Source organism: Rhinatrema bivittatum, chromosome 5 (genome assembly GCF_901001135.1).
Source record: "Rhinatrema bivittatum chromosome 5, aRhiBiv1.1, whole genome shotgun sequence".
NCBI classification, from domain to species: Eukaryota; Metazoa; Chordata; class Amphibia; order Gymnophiona; family Rhinatrematidae; genus Rhinatrema; species Rhinatrema bivittatum.
Window position 1 is genome coordinate 119605036 of NC_042619.1, and position 10431 is coordinate 119615466.

Below are 10431 nucleotides of genomic sequence, written 5' to 3' on the forward strand. Positions count from 1 at the left end.
CCTCTTAACATTGAAGACTGCATTCCTGGTGGCAATATGTTCAGCTCGTCGCATCTCCGGACTACAGGCTCTATCCTGTCGGGAATGTTTCTTAGGTTCACACCTGGAACTATACAACTGCGCACCGTCCCCTCCTTCCTACCGAAAGTGGTTTTCGAGTTCCACTTGAACCAAACCATCTTGCTACCATCTCCGGATGAACAAAAGGACTTCGGAAGACTTATGCCTTCTTCGCCATCTAAATTTCGGCAGACTCCTAGTACGGTACCTGGAAAGATCGGAAATGGTGCGCAAAACGGATCTGGACCACCTTCCTCAAACGATCATCCCAGGGGTACTGGATTACACCCTTGACTGGGTATCTGGCCGTAGTTCAAGGGCAACTCAAGGTAAAACTGTTACAGTCTGGTTAGTGGACCGAAGATAATGTAACACTGTCAAGGAATTCAAAGGGGCATGGGATAAACACTGTGGATCCCTAAAGGCTAGATGTTGGAAATTAGAGTGCATAGGGGTAACTGGAAGTAATTTTCTGGTGTGGCAGTTGCTACCTTTAACAATTAAGCCTTGATACTGTTAATGCAACTCCATCATTGCTCTCTGCTTCAATGGCAGTGAGAAAAGGAGAATTGGATTCAGACGGCAACCAACGAAGGCCCAGTTTTTACAGTTTGGGAAATAAACAATGGGGGTAACTAGCTGATGCGGCGCTTACTATCACTAAGCCTGATATTTTTTGTGTTCTCTGCTTTTACGGTCTGGTAAACTGATAAGCACAGGGGGTAACCTGCAAAGTGCAGCAGTTGGCATGAGCTTGCTGGGCAGACTGGATGGATCATTTGGTCATTTTCTGCCATCAGTTCTGTGTTTCTATGTAATTGAAAAGAAAAGGGAAAGAGAAGGGGAATTAAGTAGGGTTTCCTCTTTCCCCCGATCTCCATGGTCAGCGCGCCGATCAGATGGTCGTTCCCGTCTCTGGGGGAGCTTAGGGGACGTGGGCGGGTTGAGCATCCCTTTTTGGCTAGGTCCCGCTCTCAGGTTTGTCTTGTTCACCACATGGTAGACCGCAGCAACGTTTTTGCATTTTTTTTCTGCATAAGACTGCCCTCTTCAGTTCTGTCGTTTCGTGCTTGTGCATCCAGGTTGGGCATCTAGGTGGGAGCATAGGAGTGCCTACCAGGTGCTCAGTTGTACACGCACGTGCTTATTTACGAGCATTATCTGAGCATCCTTATGGGAGCTCAGTTTATGTGCTTATCAAGGCACAGTGTTGAATGCCTAGTATTTTCCAGCGCAAACACAACTGGGCGCACTCTTATCAGATGCTTGTTAGGGCGTAATGACTGATGGCGCCCATAACAAAGAAATCTAAGCGCCTTGCCCTTTGTGTTGCTTTTCATATTTAGATATCCCAGCTTAGCATTCCCTCTAACTTGTGTCAGCACTGTTTGGAGCCTCACCCTGGTTTTGGCATGGATCTCTCTGCCTTTTCTTAGGTATCATTTTTTTCCTGGACTGCAAGACCTTTCTTTAGATGCAGTCCTCTGCCCTGGCCAATCTTGACAGGTCAGGATCGCAGGCTCTGGATTTTTGCACGCCAGGTGCTGTGGGTAAGTGAATATACCTAGATCTGCTGTGGGCCTCCCCGATAGGGACCCAGGTGGCACGGATGATGAAGCCGATCCTTCCTCCTTGGAGGATGGGGAAATTCCTCCGGGATTGGAGCCGTATAGAACTATGTTGTGTTTCTTTCATGGAGATGAGTTACCAACTCTGATTTCCCAGACATTAAAGATGCTGGGAGTTCCAGGGGTTGAATCCATGTTTGAGTCAAAAAAAGATCCCATTTTGATTTCTTTTTGTAGAGCCTCTTGTTTCTTCCCTATTATGGAGGCCATTCAAGAATTGATTGTTCTTGAATGGGGCGCCTCGGAAGCTAATTTTAAAGGGGGACAAGTCTCTGAAGAACTGTACTCCCTGGATTCAGCTGTGAGAGAGCAGTTGCGCTCTCTGAAGGTGGCTGTGCTTGTGTGTGCCATTACCAAACGAACGACTTTCCCTGTAGAAGGGGAAGCGACCTTGTAGGTTGCACAGGATAGGAGAATTAGGGCTATCCTTAAGCAGACTTTTGCAACAATGAATTTGCAGCTAGCTTCCTGTTTGTTCCCTGGTGGCTCGCTCTAGATTACTTCACTCTCAAGGACGGAGGTTAGGAGGTCATTGAATCTGAATCTGGTGTGAATTCCAGGGCAGTGATGGAACCAGCAGCCGCATTTTTGGCAGATGCAGGCTGCGATTTGGCCCGCACTTCGGCCAGAGGGATGGCTTCTGTAATAGCGGCCATGCATCAGATATGGCTGAGAAATTGGTCGGCCGATACAACCTTGAAGTCTGACCTTTCAATATTGCTCTTTAAATGGTTTGGGAGCGAGCTGGAGAAAATGGCCAATAAGTGGGGTGAGTCCCAGGTTCCTCTGTTATTAAAGGATAAGGACACAGATGCTGTGCTCCTTCAACATAATAAGGGGTTCAAACATTTTCAATCCTACAGAGGAGTGGCCTTTCCGAGGACTCAACCTTTGGGTATGTCTCAGTCTTTTCGTCCCAGGCAGCCCAGATGAGGCACAGGCTCAGGTGGTGGAGTACCCTGAGCCTCCCAATGAAGGTGTGCTGACCCACTCCTGGGAACAGGGGAGAAGTTGCCTCTCCCTTATTGGAGGTGAGTCGAGATCACATCAGAGCATTGGGTTCTAGAAGTGATAAATGGCTATGCGCTAGAGTTTCACAATCTTCCTTGGGACGTTTTTATGGTGTCTCCCTTCAACTCTGCAGAAGAGAGAGGCAGTGGAGTGTACATTAAGACAGCCTGTGAGCTATGGTTCCAGTGTTCACATCTCAAGAAAATATGGGCCAATACTCCATTTATTTTGTTGACCAAGAAGGAAGGCTCTTTTCGCCCCATCCTAGTTCTCAAAGCAGTCAACAGTTATTTGCAGGTGACTCGTTTTCACATAGAAACCTTGCGCTCAGTGATAATGCAGTACAGTCAGGGGAGTTTCTGACATCTCTGGATTTGTCAGAGGTGTACCTTTATACTACCATCTGGCTAGAGAACCTATTTGTGTTTCACTGTTTTGGGGTGTCATCAGTTTCAAGAGCTACCTTTTTGGTTTGGGCACCGCACACAGAATTTTTTCCGAGGTTGTGGTGGCGGCAGAGCTGAGAGAGGTTGGGATTCTAGTACACCCGTACTTAGACAACTGGCTGATTTGGGCCAAGAGTCTGGAAGAACCTTTGGGTCTCGCACAGGGTGATTTCCTTGTTGTAGGAACTAGGTTGGGTGGTGAATCTGGCTAAGAGCAGTCTTCAAATATAAAGAAGGAGCAATGCTGCACTCCACAATTCATATATACAATCCACTAAGGAGTGCAAGAAGACTATAGGTCCAATAGTTTCATCTTCAAATATATTTATTTTAAACGTTCAAAGGAGCCACTCCTATTTTTAATTCATGCACAAGTAAATGACTGCTTCAGGGGACCCTGAAGCAGTCATTTACTTGTGCATGAATTAAAAATAGGAGTGGCTCCTTTGAACGTTTAAAATAAATATATTTGAAGATGAAACTATTGGACCTATAGTCTTCTTGCACTCCTTAGTGGATTGTATATAAGAGCAGTCTTCAGCCATCACAATCACTGGAGTATCTCTGTTTGTTTGGTTCGACATGAAGCAGGGCAGGGTGTTCCTGCCAGAGGGCAGCAATCAAACTGATGGCATAGGTGCATCTGTTAACAAATACGAGACGTCAGATAGTGTGGTCTTATCTACAGTACACAGATTGGCGGCAACATGGAGGTGGTGCCATGGGCGAGGGCACATATGCATCCTCTTCTGCGCATTCTGCTGTCTCGTTGAAACCCACAGTCTCAGGACTATTCAATTTGGCTCCACCTACCAATGGAGATCTGCATACACCTGCAGTGGTGGTTTCAAGCGGATCATCTAGGAATGGAGGTTTCCCTAAGATCACCGGACTGGCTAATAACTCATGACAGATGCGATCTTCCAGGGTTGGGGAACTCACTGTCAGGAGTTGACAGTGCAGGGATGCTGGAGTACAGAAGAGTCTCTGGGGCATCAATCGGTTAGAAGCCCGTGCCATCCAGTTGGTATGCTTGCGATTCAACGACTGATTGCAGGGTCAAGCAGTCAGGATAATGTCTAACAGTGTGATGACAGTGGCATACATCAATCAGCAGGAAGGAACCAAGAGCCAGCAAGAGTCGCAGGAAATAGCCCAGGTAGCAGAAGTGCATCTTCAGGAGATCTCAGCCTCGCACATTGTGGGAAAAGAAAATGTAAGAGCTGACTTTCTCAGCAGACAGTCTGGATCCAAGAGAATGGGAGTTGTCAAATGAGGCATTCCAGTTCATAGTGGATTGTTGGGACCTTCCATTTCTGGGCCTGCTGGTGACTTCTTGCAGTGCAAATATTCCTCACTTCAGTCACAGGAGAGAGAAAAAAATTCCTGGGCATTGATGCCCTCATGCAGGAGTGGCTGGAGGACAAGATACTGTATGCCTTTCCTTCGTGGCCCATGTTGGATCGATTGATGTGGAGGATCGAGAGTCACACAAGGGATAGTCTTTCTGGTGGCACCAGATTGGCCCAGAATACCTTGATATTCAAATTTGCGAAGGATCCTGGTGAACTCTCCTCTCTGGCTCACAAGAATCTGCTTCGGCAGGGGCCAGTTCTTCACGAAGATCCGACTCTGTTTTGTCCTACTCTATGGTCATTGAGAGAGCTTGGTTATTGAAGCGAGGATATTCTGCTGCAGTTATTGCCACCTTGCTATGAGCGAGAAAGTTCTCCACTTTCTTAGCCTATGTGCGGTTTTGGCAAGTGTTTGAGGCTTGGTGTGAAGATCGAGGGGTTCAGACTTTCGGTTAGAATCCCGCTCATTTTGGAATTTTTGCAGGATGGACTGAATAAAGGGTTGGCCCTTAATTCATTAAAGGTACAGGTGGCAGTTCTAGCCTGCCTTCAAGGTCAAGTGAATCGTGGACCCTTGTTGACTCATCCAGATGTGGCCCATTCCCCCCCCCCCCCCCCCCTTGCTGTTGCCGGTGCCCTTGTGGAATCTTGATCTAGTTTTGGATTTTTTGCCAGGCCCTACTTTTTGACCAATGCGTAGCCTTTCCTTGAGGTTACTGACCTTGAAACGGCATTTTTTGTGGCAATTTGGCACGTAGGGTTTTCGAACTGCAGGTCTTGTCTTGCCGGTAGCCCTTTCTACAGGTGACTCCGGGAGCGATACAGCGGCATACTGTTCCTCCTTTTTTGCTAAGTGTTCTCAGATTTTAACTCGAATCGGTCATTTTCCCTGCCGTCTCTGGACAGGGAAAGAAATGCGGAGGAATTTGCCAGTTAAGGCCCTTGGATGTCAAGACGTAACTTAGGTATTTGGAAGTTTCTAAATCTCTCAGGAAGACAAATCACCTGTTTGTTTTCCACAGGGAGAGTAAACAGGGTGAGCCAGCAGCATGGGCTACGATACTCTGCTGTGACCTCCTCCTTAATCCAGCAAGCTTTGTGGATGCTGAACGGCTGTTACCTAGTCAGGTCAAGGCTCAGGCAGTGTCATGAGCAGAGGTTAGATTGTTGTCTCCCTGTTGACATTTGCTGTGCTGCGACATGGTCCTCCTTACACACCTTTTCCAGGTATTACCGCCTAGATGTGCAGGCCTGGGAGAACACAAACTTTGCACGTGTGGTGTTGATTGGCCTACGGGCAGCCTCCCGCCTTGTTCAGGAGTAGCTTTGGTACATATACCATTGGTTCTGGATCCACCTATCCATATGCTAAGAGAGGAGAAATTACTACTATTTTTATTTATTTATTCGTTTTTATATACCGTCATTTGGTTTAGCCATCACAACGATTTACAGAATCAAAACAACAATCAGATAAATTATACATAGTTGCAAAAGAAGAAAACAATAACAATAGTGAAATGATAGGTAGAGGGGGATGGTGGGGTGAAAGAGGGGGAGAAGGGAAAGATGTAAAAAAAGGAAAGTAACAAAAATAGTATTAATTCATCTTAAAGGAGGGCTTCATATTAAATTTCTGAAATTGTAATACTTAAGGTTGATGCCAGTTGTAGTTACTGTTTTTTCTTGTTTTACTTGATTTCCTTTTCTTTAATAAGGACAAGGTGGATCCACCTTCTCGCCCTGGCTGCCGGATGGTTGTGCTTCTGTCCTGTGTGGCTGCGCATTCCAGGGGTTACTAGTAAGTATTACTCTAGTCCAGTGGCATCTCAAAAAATATATAGTTGCGACGGAGAAGGTACAGAGAAGGGCAACTAAAATGATAAATGGGATGGAATAGCTCTTTATGAGGAAAGGCTGAAGAGGTTAGGGCTGTTCAGTTTGGAGAAGAGACGGCTGAGGGGGAGATATGATAGAGGTCTTGAACGAGTAGATGTGACTCGGTTATTTACACTTTTGAATAATAGAAGGACTAGGGGGCATTCCATGAAGTTAGCAAGTAGCACATTTAAGACTAATCGGAGAAAATTCTTTTTCACTCAACGCACAATAAAGCTCTGGAATTTGTTGCCAGAGGATGTGGTTGGTGCAGTTAATGTAGCTGGGTTCAAAAAAGGTTTGGATAAGTTCCTGGAGGAGAAGTCCATTAACGGCTATTAATCAAGTTTACTTGAGGAATAGTCACTGCTATTAATTGCATCAGTAGCATGGGATCTTCTTAGTGTTTGGGTAATTGCCAGGTTTTTGTGGCCTTGTTTGGCCTCTGTTGGAAACAGGATGCTGGGCTTGATGGACCCTTGGTCTGACCCAGCATGGCAATTTCTTATGTTCTTATGTATCCAAGCCTGTCCTGTGGACCCCCCAGCTAGTCAGGTTTTCAGGATATCCACAACGAATATGCATGAGAAAAAATGTGCATGTTATGGAGACAGTGCATGCAAATTTTCTCTCATGCATATTCGTTGTGGATATCCTGAAAACCCGACTGGCTGGGGTGGCCCCCAGAACTGGGTTGGGAACCACTGCTCTAGTCCTTAGACTATTGTTATTACACTCTTTGAGCTCAGTGTTTTCCTGTTGGTGGACTGCTGGAATGTTTATCTGTTTGTAATCATTTTTAGGCCGATTCAGTAAAGTCCGCGGGAAAGCGGAAAACGTCCACTCTCCCTTCGTGGGCACCAGCCACTCGCCGGTGCACGCAATTCAGTATTTAAATTAGGTGGTGCGGTAGAAACGGGCAAAAGGAGGCGATAGGGACACTAGCGCGTCCATAGCGCCTCCTTTTAGCCCGGAGCAGCAGCTGTCAGCGGGTTTGACAGCCAACGCTCAATTTTGCTGGTGCCAGTTCTCGAGCCTGCTGACAGCCACGGGCTCGGAAACCAGACGCCGGCAAAATTGAGCGTCCAGTTTTCGGCCCTACAGCCGCCGGCCCATTTAATATTGTTTTTTCTTTTTTAACTTTTTTTTTCTCTTCGGGACCTCCGACTTAATATCGCCATGATATTAAATCAGAGGGTGCACAGATTTTCTGTGCACTTTCCCGGTGCTGGCAGAAACTAGCGCCTACCTTTTGGGTAGGCGCTAATTTCTTAAAGTAAAATGTGCGGCTTGGCTGCTTTCCTCCATCTCCATCGGATTGTCTGCTTTCCTCCATCTCCATCTGCTGGTAAAGATGTCTAACCCAGTGGTTCTGGATCCACCTGTCCTTATTAAAGGATAGGAAACTATTAGGTAAATAGTAATTTCTCCTTTTAATTATTTTTTGACCTAGCAGTTTTCTCTGCTCCTTTGGGCTTCCAGCTTGCCTGGAACCAACCCCTACTGAGTTACAGTTTGGAAAAATAACACTGTCATAATTAAAAGAAGTTAGAAAATATTATATAGACATTTGGGAAGGCTCACATTTATGCAGAAATCCAAAAAATTCAAAGGAAATTGTCTTGCATGGTTTTGCCTTAGCAGTAGCACTGAACATCAAGGAGGAACAATTCTTTCACAGGGTAGGGGGATAGAGACTAGGATGCTTATCTGTCTCACAATAGAGAGATCTCCTGCCTTAAATAATTCACAACCAGAAACACATAACAGCAAAGGAAAGGTACATTACAAACTGGAGAGCTACCACACACATGGCCTTGTACCTACATCTAGACATTACACTTCACCAACCTTCTATCACATAGCTAAGTACTGATTCATATTGTCTGTGGCTTGCTGAATAGTTATGGATTGTTCAAATAAGTTATGTTTACCTGGTTTATGAGATGATACACTTAAAAAAAAAAATAAAAATCTATTTCTAAAATAATCGCAGCCAAATGAAATCGCAGGAGAGAAGCTAGCATCCTGCCTGGGTCCCGTGATGGGAGGAAGCAAAAGCAGCAACATCCTACACACGAAGGGAAGGAAACAGCTGAGGTCAAAGAAAAAAAGAGAGAGGAAGGAGGTACTGAATCCATTGCCCACATGGAAGAGATCTGTTACCCTGAATGTGTATGCCCCCCTCCTTTTTCCTCTGCTGAAGTTACTATAGTGAGTAACGGAAAGAAGACTCCTAGAGTTGAGGTTTTGCCCATATGTAAATATGTATGTGTGTGTGTGTGTGTGTGTATATATATATATATATATATATATATATATATATACCCAAATGCAGGGGAGTCCTTTTATATTAGCAGTTGTCTTCCATCGATAAGAGTATTTACCTGATTTGAAATTTATATCTAGATATGAGACAGTTTGACAAGTCTGTCAGGGACTTGTCCAATATAAATGTGTGTATATGTTTTTTCCTAGCGTGTAGACAGACGGACTCAGGACCAGTGGGTTTATGCTCCCCTGCCAGCAGATGGAGACGTAGCAAGCTGATGTCACAGTATGAAGAGCCCTAGCCTCTAGTTTTCTCGGTCTCCAGCAGATGGTGGACGTGCATCTCCCTATGGAGATTGCTTTGAGCTTTTTGGAAGGCGAAATTTTAAATTCAGAAAAAGAAAGCCCTGCTTTCCTGCGGTGATACCTAGTGGTCCCTTCCCCTGTTGAGAATTCCTGAAGTGATTTCCGTGGCCCCTCAGATTTGCCTTGGACCCGGTAGCCGGTTCCCGGCGTGGACTTAGCTGCTTGAATAGCTGAAAGGCAGAGTGCGGCAGTGACGGCAGATGCCCTCAGCCCCTGCAGCCGGAGACAGTCTGTGTTCAGCTGGTAAGTGCTGAGCGCCGGTAAGTTTTCAAAAAAAAAAAAAGAAAAAACTTTTACCTACAGAGACATTTAGGGGGTTTTTAGGCCTTCCTTCGGTATTCGTGCTCGGCACACCATCCTGATGTTCTCGTTCCCGTTGGGGTAAGGGGAGTTGGGCAGCCTTGCGGGTTGAGCAGCCCAGGTGGGCTAGGCCCCGCGGTAGGCTTTTGTCGGCACGCTATGTGGTAGGCTACAGCGGCGTTTTCACCCTCTAGAGGACGTGGGTGTACGCAATGCATCGGCTGTGTGTGTGTGTGTGTGTGTGTTGTGCGTGCTGCGTGACTTTTGTGCACATAACCTTTTTTTGAGTGTGGTGATATACTCCAGCAGCGCGCACTGGTAGTGAGTGCACCTTGCCGCACTTATTTTTTTTGAGCGTGAGCCATTTGAACACATGATTACTGCTGCTCATGGCGCCGATAAACAAGAAGCCTAAGTGCCTTTCTGTTTGTGTTGCCTGTCATATTAGGGCTTCTCAGCCTGACCTGGCTTCTAACCTGTGTAAGCGCTGTTCAGATGCTCAGGGAGAGTTGACTTCCTTGGATTTTGCTAAACCTGGATCCTTTCATTCTAATGATCTGGTTATGGTTCTGGCTGGAAATATGCCAGATCTTTGTTCTCCCTTGACTGGCGAAGGCAGTTCTGTGGGACCAGCTCCAATTCCTTCTGAGCTTGGTCTGGACCTGGCTGCTTTTTCTTGGGTGGAATTTTTTCAAGGCTTACAAGCCTTTCTTCAGGCACAGTCCTATGCTTCCCCCATTTCTGTCCAGTTGGTCTCTCAGCCAGTTGCTCCTCCCTCTTCCAATTCTAAGCTTAAGCGGCGTGGCTTGCCTCGGCTGTCTGCAGGAGTTCTTTACAGGAATCCGTATGGCAATGATGATGAGGTTCATCCTGATTCCCTGGAAGATGGGGAAATTCCTGCAGGGCTGGAACTTTTCAGCTTGGAGAAGAGACGGCTGAGGGGGATATGATAGAGGTGTTTAAAATCATGAGAGGTCTAGAACGGGTAGATGTGAATCGATTATTTACTCTTTCGGATAATAGACTAGGGGGCACTCCATGAAGTTAGCGTGTGGCACATTTAAAACTAATCGGAGAAAGTTCTTTTTCACTCAACCCACAATTAAACTCTGGAAT

The 10431-nt window shown here is 46.0% G+C and overlaps 1 long non-coding RNA gene across 3 annotated transcripts in view; it reads left to right on the top strand.

The window, feature by feature from the left end:
- Nucleotides 1-8638, top strand: part of LOC115092179 — an 81770-nt gene extending 73132 nt beyond the window's left edge. For all 3 annotated transcript variants that reach the window (XR_003856927.1, XR_003856926.1, XR_003856928.1), the window contains exons 5-6: nucleotides 6219-6301; nucleotides 8375-8638. This is a non-coding gene — a long non-coding RNA (uncharacterized LOC115092179). The remainder of the gene's footprint in view (nucleotides 1-6218; nucleotides 6302-8374) is intronic.
- Nucleotides 8639-10431: the final 1793 nt, after the last annotated feature.